The sequence below is a fragment of the Mustela putorius genome, unplaced genomic scaffold (genome assembly GCF_011764305.1).
Source record: "Mustela putorius furo isolate JIRA1106 unplaced genomic scaffold, ASM1176430v1.1 tig00003834_pilon_pilon_pilon, whole genome shotgun sequence".
Lineage (NCBI taxonomy): Eukaryota > Metazoa > Chordata > Mammalia > Carnivora > Mustelidae > Mustela > Mustela putorius.
Genome location: NW_025421987.1, coordinates 25,265,297 through 25,288,779, shown reverse-complemented (window position 1 = coordinate 25,288,779; position 23,483 = coordinate 25,265,297). Strand labels below are relative to the sequence as shown.

At 37.9% G+C, this 23,483-nt stretch overlaps 1 pseudogene; it reads right to left on the bottom strand.

Moving 5' to 3' along the window:
• Window positions 1-468: 468 nt before the first annotated feature.
• Window positions 469-23,483, bottom strand: part of LOC123394305 — a 48,121-nt pseudogene continuing 25,106 nt past the window's right edge.

Sequence of the window (23,483 nt, the reverse complement as noted above, 5' to 3'; positions counted from 1 at the left end):
AGTTTGGCTTTATATTTAATTAGAAGAAAACCCTACTATTTTGTAAACTTAAAATATGTATATAAGCTAAGGGGGAGGGGAGCTTTAATAAGACCTAAGGAAATTACTTAATTTTTACTGCATCCACTTGGACTGGTTGAATTTATCAAATCCTGACTGGGCATCTGGTTGTCCTTGGGACAATAAGGGAAGGATTTTTTTTTTTTAATTTTTAATTGTTTTTGTTTTGTTTTATTTTCCTTCAAGTCTAATGCACCCCCTGTCCCTGAGAAACTTTCACCAAACTCTCAATGATGGAAATAACCCTCTTGTACTCCAATAGCAATCTCTTTAACACAAAATTGTAATGCAAAACCAAATTTATTTCCATGCATAACAGTGAAGACTGGGATACTAGATTAAAAGGAAAGCAGTCTTCTGTCAAACAGATCAAGATTCTTAAGTAGCTGCCTTCGGGAGCTACTACTGCTATGGATGACTTGATGGGCGGCCTTCAGATGTTGAAGCCTCTTGGCCCCATGTTTCCAAAAACCGTTCAGGTGTGCTTTCCCTCCCAGACAGCCTTTCTAATTCCTCCTGATAGCTAAGCTGGTATTGCAGATATCTTATGTTCCTTCTCTGTTTATTCAAGAAAATTTTCACGAATTCTAAGAGCTACAATACAAAAAAAAAAAAAAAAAAAGATAGGGGAGGACTCATTAAAGACCTTATCTGCAATGGGAGATGACCCAAGATCCTGCTACCAACTTATAGTGGGTACATGGACCAGCGGTCCTGGGAGCTTGTCAGAAATGCAGATTCTCAAGTCTCACCCAGACCTATGAAACCAGATTTTAAGACAGAGCTAAGCTATTCGTATGCACCTTGAAATTCAAAGAGCACTGATCTAAGACATTCAAGAACTCCAGGTGAAAACAAATAACCACTTTTAATGAATATGAGTGTTAGGATATCTCATCAAAATTTTAATGTAATATGCAATATTAATAGGTATAAATTTTTATATAAGTTAGTAATAATTATAAAAGTAGTAATTTATTCAAGAATGCTTTGTGAACAGGTAATTCTCCAACAGTGACAAGCTAATCATGGCAGTGGTTCTCAAAAAGAGGAAGTTGTAGAAAAAGTGTGAAAAGGTAGGTAATTAAGTAATGAGCTCCTGGTGTAATGGCTTTCCCACCCTGTTTATTTGAATCATATGGGGGTTTTGAGTAGGCACCCAGACCCCATTCCCTAAGTTTTAGATTTAAGTGGTCTGGAGTAAGGCTTAGGTCATAGGTATCTCTTCAGAACTCTTCAGTGAATCCAGTATCATCTAGGGTCGATAACTTTCATTTTAGGACATTTTTTTCTTCACTGACCCAGAGAAGGTAGGGGATTGGTAAGAAAATTACCACTACAAGGTGGAGTGTTCATCATTAATCAAGAAGACTTCAGAAAAGTTTATAGGACAAGAAGTCACCATTAATATTCAGTTTTTCAAGGACACTCAAGGATAGTGGTTCTCAAGATGTGGCCCCTGGCCAGTAACATCATCACCTGGGAACTTGTTAGAAATGCAATTTTTTGGATACCACATAAAACCAATTGAATTGAATTCTGGGGATAGGGCCCAGCAGTTTATTTCACTAACCCTCCAGGTGATTCTGGTATTCATTAAAATTTAAGCCCTTTTAATCTAGGAGATTTTTAAGCCAGCAGCAGAAGTTGTTTTGTGTAATTATCTGAGCGTATTATTCCTGGAAAGTCTTCTCGATCTTGAGTTCAGTGGCATTTCTCCAGCACACTTACGCTCCCCCCAACCAACTTCCAGAAATAAGTTCATTACTTCCTCGGGGAGAAATAAACATATTGGGGGATCCACTGTTTCAGACCTATGTCTTAGAAGTAGGTCACAATTGGAAGTGAAAGATAACCCTGCTTTCAGAACCAATTAACTACTTACATCAATTTCACGATTCTTAGAAGCCGAATTCTTCAGCTCTTGCAAGTGCTTGTATAAGTTCCTTTCCACCTCCAGAGCAATCACGATAGCTTCCCGGTCGGTTCCCCAGTACTCTGCGTCAGGCCTCTGTTGAGAACAGGGAGTCACTTTTCTACCTCAGCCTTGTTACACCCTACATCCTGGGTTGGATTATGACTAGGTTTACACAGGCTAATAGTTTCCAAGCTTTCTGGCACAATGGATTCAGCAGGGCATCTTAAATACGCATGTCTGGCTTTCAGACATGAATAATTCAGGCTTAATGGATATGGAGTACAAACTCAGAATCAAGACTTTCAAAAGCTCACCAGGTAATTTTAATGTGTTGCAAAACGTGGTTACCATCAGCATACTTACACACACTGTTACATTAGCTTTGGAATTCTGTGATGGTGGTTCTGTTCTGTTACTAGCAGACATTTAGTTCTCTTTACAAAGCTGGAACTAAAAGAACCCATCAGGTAAATAGGGATGTTTCTACATGTAATACCCCCAAATGAAGTTTAGACTGTTTCTTTGGAGTGTATGTCCTAATGAAAAAGAATTTGTTTTACTCTTTTGAAGACTTAGCCATATTAAATACCTGAACATGTATCTGAATTAGACTAAAGATCTACTATAAGATGCTAACACATTTAGGAAGAGGCCATTAGGGGAGAGCTTCTCGAACTATGCAGAGCATTAGAATCACCTGGGAAGTTGTTAAGCCACTATTCCTTGGGCTCCACTGCCTAGAGAATCTGAATCAGTTTGTCTCACTGGGCCCATGAATTTGAATTTCTATTAAGTTCCCAGGTGATGCTAGTGCTGCTGGCCCATTAAAAAAACAAAACAAGGGGCGCCTGGGCAGCTCAGTGGGTTAAAGCCTCTGCCTTCAGCTCAGGTCATGATCTCCGAAGTTCTAGGATCGAGCCCCGCATCCGGCTCTCTGCTCAGCGGGGAGCCTGCTTCCCCCTCCCTCTCTGCCTGCTGCTCTGTCTGCTTGTGCTTGCTCTCTCTTTCTCTCTCTGTCAAATAAATAGGTAAAATCTTAAAAAAAAAAAAAAAAAACCACACACACATTAAAAACAAAACAAGAGAAAAGAAGAGGCGCCCGCCTGGCTCAGTCTGAAGACCATGCCACTCTTGCTCTTGGGGTCATGAGTTCGAACCCCACACTGGATGTAGAGATTACTGAAATAAACAAAAATTTAAAAATAAAAGAAAACCCAAACAAAACAAACCAAAAATCAAACAGCGTTTAGTGGTTATGATTTACTCACAATAATATGAAGAGTTTACAAAGATACATTCTTGCCCTTAAAGTCAGTGGCTATAATTCCATGTAAGAAAATAAGTAACCAGGAACGCCTACGTGGCTCAGTCAGTTAAGCATCTAAGTCCTGGTTTCAGCTCAGATCCTGATCTCAGGGTCCTGGGATTGAGACTCATGTCAGGTTCCATGCACAGCACAGAATTTGCTCCAGATTCTCTCTCCCTTCTCCTCTGTTTTTTCCCCTAATCATTCTCCCTCTCCCCCTCTCTCAAATAAATAATCTTAGAAAGAAAAGAAAGCAAAGAAAGAAACAGAGAAAACAAGTAACCTTAGAAGTTAGGTGGTAACTAATCATTAAGTGCTCTAGACCCAGCGGCAAAGGCCATGTGGAGATCATCCTAACAAAGGTACATAGTCACCTTAGTCACCGGAAGGCAGACTCTACTTTGACGGTTTTTTAGATATTTTATGAACTGCTTTGCATGTTCTTGCTTCACCACTGCTTGGTCTTGGAAAAAGGGTACATAAACAGGCGCATCAGAATCTTCATCATAGTAACAGGTCTGGAACAGGGGGTGAGAATGGGAACAGAACAGAGGTCAGAGAAGCTGAATTTCAAGACGAAATTTTACAGAAGCTCACTTCATTATTTCTGTGGTTGTCCGAAAGGGGCCTTCGTTGTTCTTTCCTTAGTTTGTTTTTTGAATTCCAGAAGGCCCAGGCTGTCTCAAAGAGAAGGTACCCAGGTTTTAATATGCTGGTGCCTAATCTTAGGCCATTATGGCCTTTTTAGGGGTCTGACTTGTGAACCTGACATACTTATTTCCAGTAATCATGCGGACTCCTGGCAGAAGTTCAGTATAAATTGACATTTTAAATATCCATCTACTTCATCAATCTTAATAATCTACATTAACTCTAAAGTACTGTATGGGTGAAAAACTGTTTATTCAGTCTTCCCACGTAGTTGAGGCCCATACTGCATTGGGAAACCATAGGAAAGAACTGGGATTCTTCCTATTATCTCCCATAGTTTGCAATTGCAGCTCTGAATCATTGGGTCATGGCACAGCAAAACCCTAGCTACTAAGTTACGGTGTCATCTAGTATCAAACCACAAACACAGCCATAACCACCATTACTAAGGATATAGAAGATATGTCATCACCCAAACCAGAGCGAAACCTCCCTCACGATGCCTCAAGAACGCATACTAACCATAGTAAAATAAGCATCACTGACATTCAGCTGATAAGATGCTACAAAATTAACAGCAATCCTACACTCTTCGCAGAGAGGTTTCTGAGCCTGGGATGCCATCTCAGCTTTAGGGAAAACCAGGCATAGAAAGTGCTATCCATTAAGGTAGGAGTCTTCTTAAATACTAACAGGCCATACAGCCAGCCCACTTCTATCCAGCTGACAACTTGATGAAATTCCATTCAGCTGGAAATAACAACCATTAATCACTAATGAGGCTATTGTTTCTGTGTGAAAGAACCAGTCTGATAAAAAAAAAAAAAAATGGTGGTGGTGGGGTTGCGGGGTTGCGGCATTGAGCGGGGAGGTGCCTAATCCTCCTAACTACCCTAGCAGTGTTCAGCATTCTCCCTCTGTTCACTCTGACAATGATTTGAGAAAGCTGATACATTTCCTGAATAGGGAAACATTAATAGTGTTGTTTCTTTCTTCAAAAACTATTTATGGCACATCAAGCTAGACTCTAGGGGGAATCCAAGAAGACTGACTACAATACATTCTTTGCCTGCAAATGATTCATCCCCCACCCATAAGGCCTCAACATACCTAATTTGTCTCAAGGCAGGATATGTAGGGAGTTCTAAAGTGTCAAAAGCATATTTAGCTAAGAGGATTGGGGTAGACTTTACTCCTAAGTTTGCATTTGAACTTGGTCTTGGAGGATGGGTAAGAATGTAGAAGAATGGAAATGGAAGCAGGCCATTCCACCTGGAGAATAGGCATGCAGAGACTATACGGACAAGATTTAATAGTGGCTTCTCCAAACTGCAGTAAGACTGCTTTGTTTGGGAATCTTTGGCTCTTTCCTCCAACTGTCCTGGAAAGATCCCTACTTGTCCCATTTGCTTCCTTTGAGGGCAGAGAATTGTTTTACTTACTTTGGTATTCCCATAGACCACCGTGGAGTATTTTGTAAGTAATAGGTACTACATCAACATTGACTAAATAAAAATATATTTTTCATTTATTTTTAATAAGTGTATTTTTACAGTTATGGATGTATGTAAAATATATATGAAATATAAATATATATAAATATATGTGAAATACATATAATTTACATGTGCAGCAGTGTAAAATTTCCTATAGTCTGGTGGATTCTTAGTTTGAGCCTCAGCCATGGTTAGCTGAACTGAAATAGAAGTGACAGCTCACCAAAAGTTTGTATCTCCGAGGCAGTGAGGAGGGAGGGCATCTCCTAAGGGAGAGATGAGAGCTCTTCCTAAGAGAAAGTACCAAGCATTCCCAGTTGGGCCCAGTCACAAAGATAAGGTCATCAAAGGGATGGCATCATTATCAAAAGTCCTATTAGTTGTCAGCTTTGTTACCTGACCCAATATTGTCCTTGCCTCCCAGGGAATTCAGGTTTTAATCCAAGGGAGGGGATTTAAGTAGTTGCCTCTCAAATCCAAGGGAGGGGATTTAAGTAGTTGCCTCTCAAACTGTTATTTAAATACGAATCACCTGGGATTCTTGTTAAAATGCAGATTCTGATGTAGGGATCTGAGAGTCTGCATTTCTTTTTTTAAAAAAAATTTTTTTTAAATTTCTTTTCAGTGTTCAGAATTCATTGTTTATGCACCACACCCAGTGCTCCATGCAACACATGCCCTGCATAATACCCACCACCAGGCTCACCCAAACCCCCACGCCCCTCCCCTCCACAACCCTCAGATTGTTTCTCAGAGTCCACAGTCTCTCATGGTTCATCTCCCCCTCCAATTTCCCCCAACTCACTTCTCTCCATCTCCCCATGTCCTCTGTGTTATTCCTTATGCTCCACAAATAAGCAAAACCATACGATAACTGACTCTCTCTGCTTGAGTTATTTCACTCAGCATAATCTCTTCCAGTCCTGTCCATATTGCTACAAAAGTTGGGTATTCATCCTTTTTGATGGAGGCATAATACTCCATAGTATATATGGACCACATCTTCTTTATCCATTCGTCCGTTGAAGGGCATCTTGGTTCTTTCCACAGTGTGGCTACTTCTGTGGCCATTGCTGCTATAAACATTGGGGTACAGATGGCCCTTCTTTTCACTACATCTGTATCTTTGGGGTAAATACCCAGTAGTATAATGGCAAGATCATAGGGAAGCTCTATTTTTAATTTCTTAAGGAATCTCCACACTGTTTTCCAAAGTGGCTGCATCAACTTGCATTCCCACCAACAGTGTAAGAGGGTTCCCCTTTTTCCACAAACTCTCCAACACTTGTTATTTACTGTCTCATTGATTTTGGACATTCTAACTGATGTGAGGTGGTATCTCAATGTGGTTTTTATTTGAATCTCCCTGATGGCTAGTGATGATGAACATTTTTTCATGCATCTGTTAGCCCTTTGTATGTCTTCATTGGAGAAGTGTCTGTTCATGTCTTCTGCCCATTTTTTGACATGATTATCTGTTTTGTGTGTGTTGAGTTTGAGGAGTTCTTTATAGATCCTGGATAGCAGCCCTTTGTCTGTACTGTCATTTGCGAATATCTTCCATTCTGTGGGTTGCCTCTTTGCTTTGTTGACTGTTTCCTTTGTCATGCAGAAGCTTTTGCTCTTGATAAAGTCCCCAAAATTCATTTTTCCTTTTGTTTCCTTTGCCTTTGGAGACATGTCTTTTTTTTTTTTTTAAGATTTTATTTGTTTATTTGACAGAGAGAGAGTGATCACAAGTAGGCAGAGCAGCAGGCAGAGAGAGAGGGGGATGGAGACTCTCCGCCGGGCAGAGAGCCTGACATGGGGCTTGATCCCAGGACTCTGAGCCGAAGGCAGAGGCTTAGCCCACTGAGCCACCCAGGTGCCCCACAGAGACATGTCTTGAAAGAAATTACTGTGGCCAGTGTCAAAGAGGTTAATGCCTATGTTCTCCTCTAGAATTCTGATAGATTCCTGCCTCATTTTGAGGTCTTTTATCCATTTTGAGTTTATCTTTGTGTATGGTATAAGGGAATGGTTGAGTTTCATTCTTCTACACAAAGCTGTCCAGTTTTTGAGCACCATTTTTTTTTAAAGATTTTATTTATTTATTTGACAGAGAGAGATCACAAGCAGGCAGAGAGGCAGGCAGAGAGAGAGGAGGAAGCAGGCTCCCTGCTGAGCAGAGAGCCCAATGCGGGCCTCGATCTCAGGACCCTGAGATCATGACCTGAGCTGAAGGCAGCGGCTTAACCCACTGAGCCACCCAGGCACCCCTCGAGCACCATTTTTTGAAGAGACTTTTTCCACTGTATATTTTGTCCTACTTTGTCAAAGATTATTTGACCATAGAGTTGAGGGTCCATATCTGGGCTCTCTACTCTGTTCCACTGGTCTATGTGTCTGTTTTTGTGCCAGACACATGCTGTCTTGGTGATCACAGCTTTGTAGTAAAGCTTGAAATCAGGCAATGTGATGCCCCCAGTTTTGTTTTTCTTTTTCAATATTTCCTAATCAATTCGGGTTCTCTTTTGATTCCATACAAATTTAAGGATTGATTGCTCCAGCTCTTTGAAAAATGCCGGTGGTATTTTGATCAGAATAGTATTGAAAGTATAGATTGCTCTAGGCAGTATAGACATTTTAACAATGTTTATTTTTCCAATCCATTAGCATGGAATGGTCTTCCATCTTTTTCTGTCTTCTTCAATTTCTTTCATGAATGTCCTGTAGTTCCTTGACTACAGATCCTTGACCTCTCAGCCTTCCCTTTGAGATCAGGAACACGACAAAGATGCCCACTCTCACCACTCTTGTTCAGCATAGTTATTAGAAGTTCTAGCAACAGCAATCAGACAACAAAGAGAAATAATAGGTATTTGAATTGGCAGTGAAGAAGTCAAACTCTCTCTCTTCACAGATGACATGATACTTTATATGGAAAACCTAAAAGACTCCACCCGCAAACTACTAGAACTCATACAGCAATTCAGCAATGTAGCAGGATACAAAATCAATGTACAGAAATGAGTTGCTTTCTTATATACAAACAATGAAAATACAGAAAAGGAAATTAGAGAATCGATTCCATTTACTATAGCACCAAGAACCATAAGATACCTGAGATTCTGCAATTCTGATAAACCTACCAAATGCTGCTGGTCCACGTTTTGAAGAGCAGGAGTGCCAAGACATGGAACACAAATGGCCCTGCCAGGGAGCCCTCTACTGGGAGAGAAGGGAGCCTTCATGTGACTTCTCCACACAGCTGTGCTGCTTTGGCCTGTCAGTGCTTGCAAACCCTCCATGGCTGCTGTCTGTGAAAGCAGCAGGCACTACCAAGGTTAGAGCTGGGGAAGAGGAAAGAAATGAGAGCTGACTAGATGGTTAACTGGTTGTGCTTGGAGTCTGCATAAAACATTACCTGAACTCCCAAACGAATTTGGGGGAACTTTTCAGATTAGGGTCCTGTGTGAGCAAGTGGGGAAAAGTGACCATAGAATCTGGACTAGTAACTGCTAATATGACCCCTTCAGCAATGTTAGTAACAATTAGTTGTACGAGTATGGGAATTTTATAGGTGATTTTTTTCTTTTTTTCCTATTTTTCAAACTTTTATAATCTATCTATTTTCATTTTGAAAAAGAACCCAATAAAACCTTTCTAGAGAATTGACACAATGCTTTTCTCTGATGGAAACTTCACATACATATTTATGAATATATTGTTTGTTTTTTAATTATGAATGTAGTATATAATTATTACAAAGTGTTCCAAAATTTCAGCAATATATAATGTAGAAAGTGAAAGCCCATAGTAATGCCATAGTTCTTATGTACTTTTAAATCAAATTTGATCCATAATACCACTTTTAAATTTTGGTAATCTTATGAAATGACTTTTGAATTATGGAATATGATCAGCTTGGTCCAATGTACCTTCTCCTCTAGAATGTGCTGAAAATACAAAGGCAATTTTTTTTTTTTTATTACTTATACAGCTCCTCTTAAACTTTTTTCAACCTGATCCAAACTTTCTGTCTGTACGGTGTTATTTCACCTTACTGTCTTACTAATGATTAAGGAAGTAGCAAGGATCTCTCTTCTGGACTTAATTCCAATCAATAAATTTTTATCTTTAAAAATAAATAAAAATGTTTTTAGCAGAGCACTTATTATGCTCTTTATTTTGTTCTTTGTGCATGTGTTTCCCTATTTCCCCTATTAGTTTATAAACCTCATAAAGACAGGGCCTTCTCAGTCACCTTTGTATCTCCCAGAGCACTTAATAGAGTGCCTTGGCATAGAAAGCAGTCAGTGAATTATACTGACTGAACAGTTAGAAAGCAAAAAGGAACCTAAAAGTTTAAAGTTGTTGCTTTTTAAGAAAGGGACAATTGACAGAGCAAAATGAGTACTTTGCATTTTGGAAAAGCAGATTTCAAAAGTTCCCAAAAATCATGGGAGAGGGAGAAAACAGGGATTTCTATGTCATATCTTCAAAAGAAAGGATGATATTTAATAGTTTCAGGCACTGAGAAATAAGTCAATCAGAGAAAGACAATTATCACGTAATCTCACTCATATGTGGAATTTCTCATAGGAAGTCTCATTGTTAGTGTATAGAAATGCAACTGATTTCTGTGCATTGATTTTATATGCTGCCACATTGCCAAATTCCTGTATGAATTCTAATAACCTTGGGGTGGAATCTTTTGGGTTTTCCACATAGGGTATCATGTCATATGTGAAGAGTGAGAGTTTGACTTCTTCTTTGCCCATTAGGATGCCTTTTATTTCTTTCTGTTGTCTGATAGGTGAGACTAGAACTTCTAGTACTATGTTGAACAACAGTGGTGATAGTAGATAGCCCTGACGTATTCCTGACCTTAGGGGAAAAGCTCTCAGTTTTTCTGCATTGAGAATGATAGTTACTGTGGGCTTTTCGTATATATTACTTTTGTGATGTTAAGATATTTTCCCTCTATCCCTATGCTGTGAAGAGTTTTAATCAAGAAAGGATGCTGTCCTTTGTCAAATGCTTTTTCTGCATCTATTGAGAGGATCATATGGTTCTTGTTCTTTCTTTTATTATGGAGTGTATCACACTGATTGATTTGTGGAGGAACCAACCTTGCAGTCCTGGAATAAATCTCACTTGGTCATGGTGAATAATCTTTTTAATGTACTGTAAGATCATATTGGCTAGGATCTTGGTGAGAATTTTGACATTCATGTTCATCAGGGATATTGGTCTGTAATTCTCCTTTTTAGTGGGGTCTGTGTCTGGTTTTGGGATTAAAGTAATATTGGTCGCATGGAAAGAGTTTGGAAATTTTCCTTCCATTTCTGTTTTTTGAAACATCTTCAGAGGAATATGTATTCTTCTTTAGATGTTAGGTAAAATTCCCCTGGGAAGCCATCTGACCCTGAACTCTAGTTTGTTGGGAGAGTTTTGGTTACTGCTTTAATTTTCTTGTTGGTTATGTGTCGGTTCAGGTTTTCTATTTCTTCCTGTTTCAGTTTTGGTAATTTATACATCTCTGGGAATGCATCCACTTCTTCTAGATTGCCTAATAATATAGTTACTCATAATAGTTACTCATAATATGTTCTTATAGTTATTTGTATTTATAAGTTATTTGTATTTCTGTGGTGTTGGTTGTGATCTCTCCTCTCTCATTCATAATTTTATTTATTTGGGTCTATTCTCTTTTGTTTTACATAAGTCTGGCCAGGGGTTTATGGATCTTATTAATTCTTTTGAAAAAACAACTCCTAGTTTCATTTATCTGTTGTACTATTATTTTGGTTTCTACTTCATTGATTTCCACTCAAATCTTTATTAATTCTCTTCTTCTGATTTAGACCTTATTTGCCATTCTTTCTCCAGCTTCTTTAGGAGTAAGGTTAGGTTGTGTATTTTGAGGAAGACTTGTAGTGCTATATAATTCCCTCTTAGGACTGCCTTTGCTGCATCCCAAAGATTTCAACAGTTGTATTTTCATTTAATTGTTTCCCTGAATTTTTTTAAAAGATTTTATTTCTTTGACAGCAAGAGAGGGACAATGAAAGCAGGAACACAAGCAGGGGAGTGGGAGAGGGAAAGCGGGCTTCCTGCTAAGCAAGGAGCCTGATGTAGGGCTCGATTCCAGAATCCTGGGATCATGCCCTGAGCCAAAGACAGACACTTAATGACTGAGCCACCCAGGTGCCTGTGTTTCCCTGAATTTTTAAAATCTTCCTTAATTTTCTAGTTGACCCATTCTTTCTTTAGTAGGATGCTCATTAGCCTCCATGTATGTGAGATTTTTCTAAATTTCCTCGTGTGATTGACTTGCAATTTCAAAGCACTATGGTCTGGAAATATTCAAGGAATGATATCCATCCTTTGGTACTGGTTGAGACCTGATTTGTGATCAGTTCTGAAGATTATTCTATGTGCACTCCCTAAGAATGTGTATTCTGTTGCTTTAGGACAGAATATTCTGAATATATCTATGAAGTCCCTCTGGTCCAGTGTGTCATTAAAGCCCTTGTTTCCTTGTTGATCTTCTGCTTAGATGATCTGTTCATTGCAGTGAGGAGAGTGTTAAAATCTCCTACTATTAAAGTAGGAGATGGGTTTCTTTAAATATTTTTATTAATTGGTTTATATAATTGCTCCCATGTTAGGAACATAAATATTTACAATTGTTAGATCTTCTTGTTGGATAGACCCTTTAATTATCATATAGTGCCCTTCCTCATCTCTTATTACAGTCTTTGGTTTAAAATCTAATTTGTCTCGGGGTGCCTGGGTGGCTCAGTGGGTTAAAGCCTCTGCCTTTGGCTCAGGTCATGATCCCAGGGTCTTGGGATCGAGCCCTACATCGGGCTCTCTGCTCAATGGAGAGCCTGCTTCCCCCTCTTTCTCTGCCTGCCTCTCTGCCTGCTTGTGATCTCTATCGGTCAAATAAATAAACTTAAAAAAATCTAATTTGTCTCATATAAGGATTGCTTCCCCAGCTTTCTTTTGAGGTCCATTAGCATGACAAATCGTTTTCCACCCACTCACTTCCAATCTGGAGGTGTTTTAACATCTAAAACACATCTCTTGCAGAGAGCATATCAGTGGGTCTTGCTTTTTTATCCAATCTGATACCCTGTGTTTTTGGATTGGGACATTTGGCCCATTTACGTTCAGAGTAACTATTGAAAGATATTAATTAAGTGCCATTGTATTACCTGTAAAATCTCTGTTTCTGTATATTGTATTTGTTCCTTCCTGGTCAGTGTCACTTTTGGGCTCTCACTTTGCTTTAAATATCCCCTTTAATATTTCTTGCAGGGCTGGTTCAGTGATCACAAATTCTTTTAGTTTGTTTTTCCTGGAAGAGTTTATCTCTCCTGTTTTGTGTGTGTTGAGTTTGAGGAGTTCATTATAGATCCTGGATATCAATCTTTTGCCTGTACTGTCATTTGTAAATATCTTCTCCCATTCCATGGGTTGCCTTTTTGTTTTCTTGACTGTTTCCTTGGCTGTGCAGAAGCTTTTGATTTTGATGAAATCCCAAAAGTTCATCTTCACTTTTGTTTCCTTTGCCTTTGGAGACATATCTTGAAAGAAGTTGCTGTGGCTGATCGAAGAGATGACTGCCTGTGTTCTCCTCTAGGATTCAGATGGATTCCTGTTTCACATTGAGGTCTTTTATCCATTTTGAGTTTATCTTTGTGTACGGTGTAAGAGAATGGTCGAGTTTCATTCTTCTACATATAGCTGCCCAGTTTTCCCAGCACCATTTATTGAAGAGACTATCTTTTTTCCACTGTATATTTTTTCCCGTTTTGTCGAAGATTATTTGCCCATAGAGTTGAGGGTCCATATCTGGGCTCTCTACTCTGTTCCACTGGTCTATGTGTCTGTTTTTATGCCAGTACCATGCTGTCTTGGTGATCACAGCTTTGTAGTAAAGCTTGAAATCAGGTTACGTGATGCCCCCAGTTGTATTTTTGTTTTTCAACATTTCCTTAGTGATTCGGAGTCTCTTCTGATTCCATACAAATTTTAGGATTATTTGCTCCAGCTCTTTGAAGAATACCAGTGGAATTTTGATCAGAATAGCATTAAAAGTATAGATTGCTCTAGGCAGTATAGACATTTTAACAATGTTTATTCTTCCTATCCAAGAGCATGGAATGGTCTTCCGTCTTTTTGTGTCTTCTTCAATTTCTTTCATGAGTGTTCTGTAGTTCCTTGAGTACAGATCCTTTACCTCTTTGGTTAGGTTTATTCCCAGGTGTCTTATGGTTCTTGGTGCTATAGTAAATGGAATCGATTCTCTAATTTCCCTTTCTGTATTTTCATTGTTAGTGTAAAAGAAAGCCACTAATTTCTGTACATTGACTTTGTATCCTGCCACGTTGCTGAATTGTTGTATGAGTTCTAGTAGTTTGGGGGTGGAGTCTTTTGGGTTTTCCATATAAAGAATCATGTCATCTGCAAAGAGAGAGAGTTTGACTTCTTCATTGCCAATTTGGATACATTTTATTTCTCTTTGTTGTCTGATTGCTGTTGCTAGGACTTCTAATACTATGTTGAACAAGAGTGGTGAGAGTGGGCATCCTTGTCGTGTTCCTGATCTCAACGGGAAGGCTGCAAGCTTTTTCCCATTGAGGATGATATTTGCTGTGGGTCTTTCATAGATAGATTTGATGAAGTTCAGGAATGTTCCCTCTATACCGATACTTTGACGCATTTTAATCAGGAACGGATGCTGGATTTTGTCAAATGCTTTTTCTGCATCAATTGAGAGGACCATGTGGTTCTTCTCTCTTCTCTTATTAATTTGTTCTATCACATTGATTGATTTGCGAATGTTGAACCATCCTTGGAGCCCAGGGATGAATCCCACCAGGTCATGGTGGATAATCTTTTTAATGTGCTGTTGGATCCTGTTTGCTAGGATCTTGTTGAGAATCTTAGCATCCATATTCATCAGTGATATTGGTCTGAAATTCTCCTTTTTGGTAGGGTCTTTGCCTGGTTTGGGGATCAGAGTAATGCTGGCTTCATAGAAAGAGTCAGGAAGTTTTCCTTCTGCTTCAATTTTTTGAAGCAGCTTCAGGAGAATAGGTGTTATTTCTCCTTTGAAAGTTTGGTAGAATTCCCCAGGGAATCCATCAGGTCCTGGGCTCTTGTTTTTTGGGAGGTTTTTGATCACCGCTTACTAGATATTGGTCTATTCAGGTTGTCAATTTCTTCCTGGTTCAATTTTGGGAGTTTATAGTTTTCCAGGAATGCATCCATTTCATCTAGGTTGCTAAGCTTATTGGCATATAACTGTTGATAATAACTTCTGATGATTGTTTCTACTTCCTTGGTGTTCGTTGTGATCTCTCCCTTTTCATTCATAATTTTATGTATTTGAGCTTTCTCTCTTTTCTTTTGGATTAGTGTGGCCAATGGTTTATCAATCTTATTGATTCTTTCAAAAAACCAGCTTCTAGATTCATTGATACATTCTACTGTATCTCTGGTTTCTACCTCATCCATCTCAGACAATCATATCAAATAATGGGCAGAAGATATGGACAGACACTTCTCCAATAAAGACATACAAATGGCTATCAGACACCTGAAAAAATGTTCATTGTCACTAGCCATCAGGGAGATTCAAATTAAAACTACATTGAGATATCACCTTACACCAGTTAGAATGGCCAAAACTAGCCAGACAGGAAACAACATGTGTTGGAGAGGATGTGGAGAAAGGGGAACCCTCTTCCACTGTTGGTAGGAATGCAATTTGGTGCAGCCTCTTTGGAGAACAGTGTGGAGATTCCTCAAGAAATTAAAAATATAACTTCCCTATGACCCTGCCATTGCACTACTGGGTATTTACCCCAACGATACAGATGTAGTGAAAAGAAGGGCCATCTGTACCCCAATGTTTATAGCAGCAATGGCCACGGTTGCCAAACTGTGGAAAGAACCAAGATGCCCTTTAACGGACGAATGGATAAGGAAGATGTGGTCCATATACACTATGGAGTATTATGCCTCCATCAGAAAGGATGAATACCCAACTTTTGTAGCAACATGGACGGGACTGGAAGAGATTATGCTGAGTGAAATAAGTCAAGCAGAGAGAGTCAATTATCATATGGTTTCACTTATTTGTGGAGCATAACAAAAAGCATGGAGGACATGGGGAGTTAGAAAGGAGAAGGGAGTTGGGGTAAATTGGAAGGGGAGGTGAATCATGAGAGACTATGGACTCTGAAAAACAATCTGAGGGGTTTGAAGTGGTGGGGGGTGGGAGGTCGGGGTACCCAGTGGTGGGTATTATAGAGGGCACGGATTGCATGGAGCACTGGGTGTGGTGAAAAAACAATGAATACTGTTATGCTGAAATAAATAAATTAAAAGTAAATAAATAAAAAAAAGAGTTTATCTCTCCTATTTTGATTGACAGACTTTCTGGATAAAATATTCTTGGTTGCATATTTTTCTCACTTAGCACACTGAATATATCATGTCAATCCTTTCTGGCCTGCCAACTCTCTGTGGTTAGGTCTGCTGCCAGTCTTATTATTCTAACCTTGTAGTTTACAGACCTCTTGTCTTGAGCTCCTTTCAGGATTTTGTTTTTGTCTCTGAGATTTACAAGTTTCACTATTATATGTCTTGTGTTGAACTATTTTTATTGATTTTTGAGGGGAATTCTCTGTTCCTTCTGGGTTTAAATGTCTGTTTCCTTCCCCAGATTAAGGAAGTTCTCTGCTATAATATGCTCCAACATACCTTCTGCCCCTCCCCATCTCTCTTTTCACTTCTTCTGGGATCCTAATTATTCTAATATTTTTTCACTTTATGTATCATTTGTCTCTTGAATTCTCCCTTCATGATCCAGTAGTGTTTATCTCTCTTTTTCTCAGTTTCCTTATTCTCCATCATTTTGTCATCTATATCACTAACTCTGTCTTGTGCTTCATTTATTCTAGCAATTAGAACCTCTATTTTTTATTGTACCTCATTAATAATCTTTTTAAATTTTGACTTGACTGGATTTTAGTTCTTTTATTTCTCCAGAAAGTACTTTCCTAGTGTTTCCTATGCTTTTTTCAAGCCCAGCTAGTATCTTTATAATTGTTATTCTGAAATCTAGTTCTGACATCTTACTTACATCCATACTGATTAGGTGCCTGGCAGTCAGTACTCCCTCTTGTTCTCTTTTGTTATGATGAGTTTTTCTGTCTTGTCATTCTGTCCAGAGAAGAATAGATGAACAAGAGAACAAAATACTGGAATGACAACAATGACCCTAGAAGAAATATACACTAAACAAATCGGAAGAGACCTGAGCCAAAGGAAAAAAAAAAGGTGAAAATTAAAGAAGAAAGAATATAATCTAACAGGTGAACAGAATAGAGCAATACACTGAATCCTGTGTGTATTTTGGTTTCTTCATTAGAAAACTAGATCTCAAAATTGTAAAGAAAGAAAAACTTGTATATACACAAAAATAAAATTAAATATAATGAAAAGATAGAATATAACTGTAAAAAATGAAAAATTAAAAATGATTTTTAAGAGAGTTGATAAGATAAGAAATTGATTGGAAAAGGAAAGAGAAAAAAATGAAAATTGAAAAACTAAAGAATTGTAGGGGGAAAAATCCCCACGAAATCTATATATTATTTTCCCTTAGCACTGGAGTTTTGCAGTTCTCTATGATTGGTAAACTTGGTCTTAGCTGGATATCCTTGCTGTTCTTCTGGGGCAGGGGCTTGTTGCATTGAATGAATAGAGTTTTACACTTTAATCAAATTTATACACCTTAAGTCTGGAAGGCATAATTAGCATGCATAATGATAGATTAAGGGCTAACAGAACTCAACAGGTAAAATCAAATTGGCTGAAGTTAATATGATAAAATGTAACTGAAGATTAGCAAAAAATCCTGTATTTCCGTTCAGTAATTCAATCATCCATAAACAGGGAGAGCTTATTGAACAGCGGTTCATATGAAAAAAGACCTAGATTTTCAATTGGTCAAATGCTCGCTATGACCACATAAGTTGGCAGAAAAACACATGTAATTCATCCACCCCACCCAGGCAAATAAAGGCTTATTTTATTGAATAATGATGGAGCTATACAATTCTGGAGGCCAGTATGTACAGACAAAAGAGGGGAGCCTTAGTTCTTGGTCTCTGTCCTGTTCTCTTCCTTGACCTGGAGCTATTCCTCCCAGCACTTATGTACTTCCTTGACCTTAGACCTGTGTGTCTCAGCTTGGTCAGCATCTTCTTGCTACCCTTGTTGGCCTCCAGCTTATGAATGTGTTTCATAAAAATCAGCTTGTTTTTAAACACATTCTCCTTCACCTTCAAGTATAGGCTGTGATACATGCAGTTGTCAGTCTTCTTATATTCACTGCATCTCCTGAGCAGCCAGCTCTGACTTCTCATGCAGGTTACTTCTCAGGCATTTGGCAGTGCCCTTTGCATACTTGTGCCTGTTATACCTGCCTTTATAGCAGGGCAAGGTGTTTATTCAGCACTGAGTGTGGGAATGGTCAGTGAATGTTTTCTGAATGATCAGTCCATCTTTTTTTTTTTTTTAAGATTTTATTTATTTGACAGACAGAGATCATAAGCAGACAGAGAGGCAGGCAGAGAAAGAGGAGGAAGCAGGCTCCCTGAGAAGCAGAGAGCCCGATGCGGGGCTCAATCCCAGAACCTTGGGATCATGACCTGAGCCGAAGGCAGAGGCTTTAACCCACTGAGCCACCCAGGTGCCCCTGATCAGTCCATCTTTGATTAGCCTCCAGATCCACTGATAGGAGTTGGTGTGGGTGATTTCTTTTGCCTCATTGGGTTCCAACCAGACCTTTTTACCACAGTGAAGGATACTATAAATGAGCCTTTTTTGAAGCCTCAAGGCTGCTGTTCAGTTTTCAATAAGCAGTTCTAGGAAGCAGATCAGAGAAGATAACCAGTCCTGCTCTTACTATGTACTGATTCATATTCTCAGGCTCCACCGATGCAACACACACTTACCCAGCACCTCCCAGAAATAGCTAGCTGGTCAGTGCTGTGTGGTAATAGAGATAATCAAGGACTTGAGGAGTTTTTTAGCTGATGTTATATCATATTTGGGCTGAGTTGTGGTGCCACATTTTCGAGATATTGATGAACAAACCATAGCTGGATGCAGGAGAGTTTTATTTATTTAAATTTTTGTGTTGTTATTATAGTATTTATAAATGCTTAAATGTTGATGAAATTGATGGATAAAAATTTTTCGCAACAGTCCTGCCATGTTTTATTCCTTCTTACAAAAGTGAAAAACAAAGTCTAAGAGAGGTATAGTAACACCTATAGTAACACCACTAATTAGTGGCAGAGTCTGGGTTTGAATTCATTTTTGTTTGACTCCCAAAATCCATGCTTTTTCTAATGTGCTGTTTATGCCATTGTATTAAAAATAAATGCTTTCTTTTTCTGATTTATTGATGTAAGAATAGTAAAAGACTTACAAACCCAGAGCCCAGAAATACATGTATGGTCAATTAACTTACAACAAAGGAGCCAAGAATATACAATGGGAAAAGGACATTCTCTTCAATAAATAGTGTTGGAAAAACTGTACAGCCACATGAAAAAGAATAAAGCTGGGCCACTATTTGACACCATATACAAAAATTAATTAAAAATGAATTAGGATTTGAACATCAGACCTGAAGTCTATTTGAAAATAGGCAGTAAGCTCCTTGACACTGGTCATGGTGATGATTTTTTTTTAGGGGGTTGATATAATATTTGAGAAATAATAAATAATCCTGCATATCATATATTTATAATTTTTTCTATAGCCCTCCAGATATGCTATTTTTTCTCTAAACTTTTCCCTTCAGGCTGCAACTTTATTACATATAATTCAAGTAAGGGTACATGAAATTTTAGTTTTCAAAATAAATAAGTTTTATTTACTGAGTAAGTCACTATAAAGAAACTTACAGTAATGAAAATATAAATCATCTGTTTTCAGTAGGCTCAGTTAATAGTATTGTGGTTTGATATGGTAATGGATATATACATAAACATACTTCATAGAAAATAAAATGCATAAGTAATAGAAATACATTAATATTTTAAACTACTCATATTCCCTAGAGACATAATAACTAGTGCCAAAAATTTGTATGTACAATCATGGTAATAACCACATCGGTAGCTTTGACTGACAAATTTTGATTAGTGATCCTTAAGTGCATGTTTCAGTGAAAAAATATGAGTAATACTTTGAGATAATTCCCCTTATCCACCATAAAACAACCTGGCCATCTTCCAGTGGAAGGGAAATTGTGATATCTTAGAAGAGACTTTGGGGACTTATATGAAATTACACTGTAATCACTTCTCTTAAAAGGAGAGTGCACCCTTGCATGAATTTACACACACACACACACACACACACACATACTGTCACCAACACCACCAACACCCCACCATCAACACCAGCAATAAAAACTTCTAAAGGGAGATCTGTAGTTTGGACAACATGTTTCTTGATCAGCATCCCTGAACTGTTAGGGTCCCACACTGCTGGGGGGAATATGCTCTGTATTTAATGTGAAAGCCCCAGCTGTCTATTTCTTAGAGGAACATTTGTTTTTCAGAACATGATTTTGGCTTCCGATGACCCCAACATGTCTTTTAGCAGAGAGAGTGTCGTGAAGGATTAGGCTGGGATGTTGAGACAATGGTTATGGAAGTTAAGTTTTTAAAATCCGTGCAGTTCATTGGTAAGGGCTAACGTGACTGGCAATGACAGAAATACAACCTTAAACCCAGCGGGGAAGAGAAGTATTTTACAACATTCTTCAGGCCTTTGTTTTCTCTCATCTGCCTTTTCTCTAAGGCATCTACATTAAAGAATGAAATTTTTAAATTAATTTTCACTTTCCTGTACCTTTATTGTCTTTATTCTCATAGCCTCAGCTGGAGTAGGACATTTGAAATTGATGAGAAACATTATGAGTTGTCTTGTGCTCTGGTGAAGAATGCAGTCTTTACTAGAGGCAGTATGGGTTCGAATCCTGTTTTTGCCACTGATTCTGTTAAGAGGCACTTTTCTAGGCACTGAGAACGTAGCATAAAAAAAGATAAAATCTCCACTATCAGGAACAATATTTAGTAGCTTTAGGACATTACTCTGTAATTCAGCTTCCTCCTCAATGGCAACTATAAAGGCATCTACCTCTTGAGCATGTTTTAAGCCTTCACTGAGTTAATATATACAAAATCCTTAGTCCAGAGGTTAGCCATCAAAAACATTTCATAAATGTTAAATATTACATTTCACACCTTTTTTTCAGTTGAGGGGGGATGCTGTTGACTTGTATTTTTGTGAAGTGTAACACACACTCTTGTACCTGTGTTCCCTTTTCAGGCATGGCTTTTGGGGGAACCCAAAATGACACAGCCCTTCATTGGTGGTGTGTGTTCCTCATATCTTCTCCCACTCAGTTGCTTGCATTTCACTTTTTAAATAGGACTTTTTAATGAAAAGAAGTTCTTAATTTTAATGTAGACCAAATTCTCAATCCTATGTCAAATGATTTTGTGTCTTAATTATGAAATTCTTCACCACCCTATTATCATGAAGATAAGAATCTTCTATATTTTCCTCCAAACTTCTATTTGTTTTTGGAGTTACAGTCTATCTGGAATCAATTTTGTGTATGGTAAGAGGAATAGGAAGTTTCTCTTTTTTTTTTTACATTGGAATGCTTAGTTGACTGTGGTAGGCAGAATGATGGCCTTGCAAAGATGTCCATGTCCTAATCACAGAGATCTTCATGGCAAAGGGAACTTTGCAGATATGACTTCAAGATGGGGAGACTATCCTGGGTTTTCTGATCGGACCACATTTAATCAAATGGGTCCCTAAAACAGGAAAACCTTTCCAGGCTGTGGTCAGAGAGAGATGTGAGTAGGGAAGAATAATCAGAGAAATGCAACATTGCTGGCTTTGAAAATGGAGCAAGGGGGCCAAGAGTCAATGTGGAACAGTGAGTTGGGAACCCCGGAAGCTTCTAGAATCTGAGCATGGCAAGGGAATGGATTTTCTCTTAGAGTCTCTAGAGAGTAACACAGCCCTGCCAGTACTTTGATCTATCTCATTGTGACTTGTGTTGGATTTCTGACAGAAAGAACTGTAAGTTAATAAAGTTCTGTTGTTTTAAGATAAGTCTGTGGTTATCTGTTATGACAGTTATACAAGATTAATGCATGGACCCAGCACTATTTATGGAAAAGATAATCTTTCACCCACTTTTCTGCAGCTCTACTTTTGTCATAATTGTGTGTCCAACCAAGCAGTAACTGTTTCTGCATTTTTTATTTTGTGTCAGTGGGCTTTTTGTCTGTTTTTGTGAAAGTACTGTCCTCCCTTAGCTTATATTGCTTTTTAATATTTTAGACATAATTTAATAATTCCTGTAAATAATTCTCAGTAGGGCAAAGTTTCCCATGGTGTTCTTTAACAGTGATTTAGCTCTCCTTCTTTATATTTCAATATAAACTATATAATCACCTTGTCAGTTTCATCAACAATAATAACAAAAACTTTCTGGGATCTTGATTGGTATAGTACTTCCTCCATAGATCAATTCAAGAAGTTGATGTCTTCATAATACTTAATAATACTTCATAATACTTCATGATTTTGAAAAACTCATTGATGACATTTTTGTCATTTATTTCATCTTCCTTAATTTTTCTTAATAATGCTTATAGTTTTCAATGCAGAGGACTTACAAAACTTTATTAGATTTATTCTTCAGCATTTAATCTTATTTTATTGTAAACAATGTGTTTTATATTTTTTCCTTTTTTTACTAATGTATACAATTTATTTTTGTGTATTATATATATAGTTTTGGTACATCGATTTTTCCAGTAGCTTCATTAATATATTTATTAATATCAAAATTTACCTGTAGTTTTTTGGGAATCTACTTATACAACCATATGATCTGTGAATAATGACAGTTTTCTTTTCCTGTCCTTACAACTTTTATTTCATGTTTTGCTTTATTCCAAAGCTAGAACCTCTAATACAGTGGTGAATAAAAGTGAGGACAGCAGGTATTTATTCTGTTCTTGATCTTAAAAAAAGTTTCAATATATCCTCAAAAAGTATATTAGTTGTATTTTTTAAGAAATACTTTTGATTAGATTTGAAAATTCTCAACTATTACCAGTTTATTAGGAGTTATTTTGTGATCATACTTTTTATTTTGAGATAATTTGTAGATTTTTTTCCCCATTTTTTTTTTAAATTCTAGTCAGTTAACATGGTATCATATTGGTTTCAGGAGTAGAATTTAGTGATTCATCACTGACATACAACACCCAGTGCTCATCATAACAAGTGCCCGTCTTAATACCCATCACCCATTTAGCCCACCCTCCACCCACTTTCCTCCATCAGTCTTCAGTTTGTTCTTTATCATTAAGAGGCTCTAATGGTTTGCTTCTGCCTTTTCTTTTTCCCCCTTCCCGTATGTTCACTTGTTTTGTTTCCTAAATTCCACACATGAGTATATCTCCGATCTTCTTTATCCATTCATCAGTCGATGAACACTTGGGCTGTTTCCATAGTTTGACTGTTGATAATGCTATAATAAACATTAGCGTGCATGTTCCTCTTCACATCTGTATTTTTTTATCCTTTGGGTAAATACCAAATAGTACAATTGCTGAATTATAGGGTAGTTCTATTTTTAACTTTTTGAGGAACCTCCATACTATTTTCCAGAATGGCTATACCAGTTTGCATTCCCACCAACAGCATAAGAGGGTTCCCCTTTCTCCATATCTTTTCCAACATCTGTTGTTTCTTGTGTGTTAATTTCAGCCATTCTGACTGGTGTGGGGTGGTATCTCATTGGAGTTTTGATGAGATAATTTGTAGATTAATACAAAGTTGTAAGAAATAACATAGAAAGATTCTATGTATTCTTTACCCAGTTCCTTTCAATGATAACATCTTGCAGAGCTATAGTATAATATTA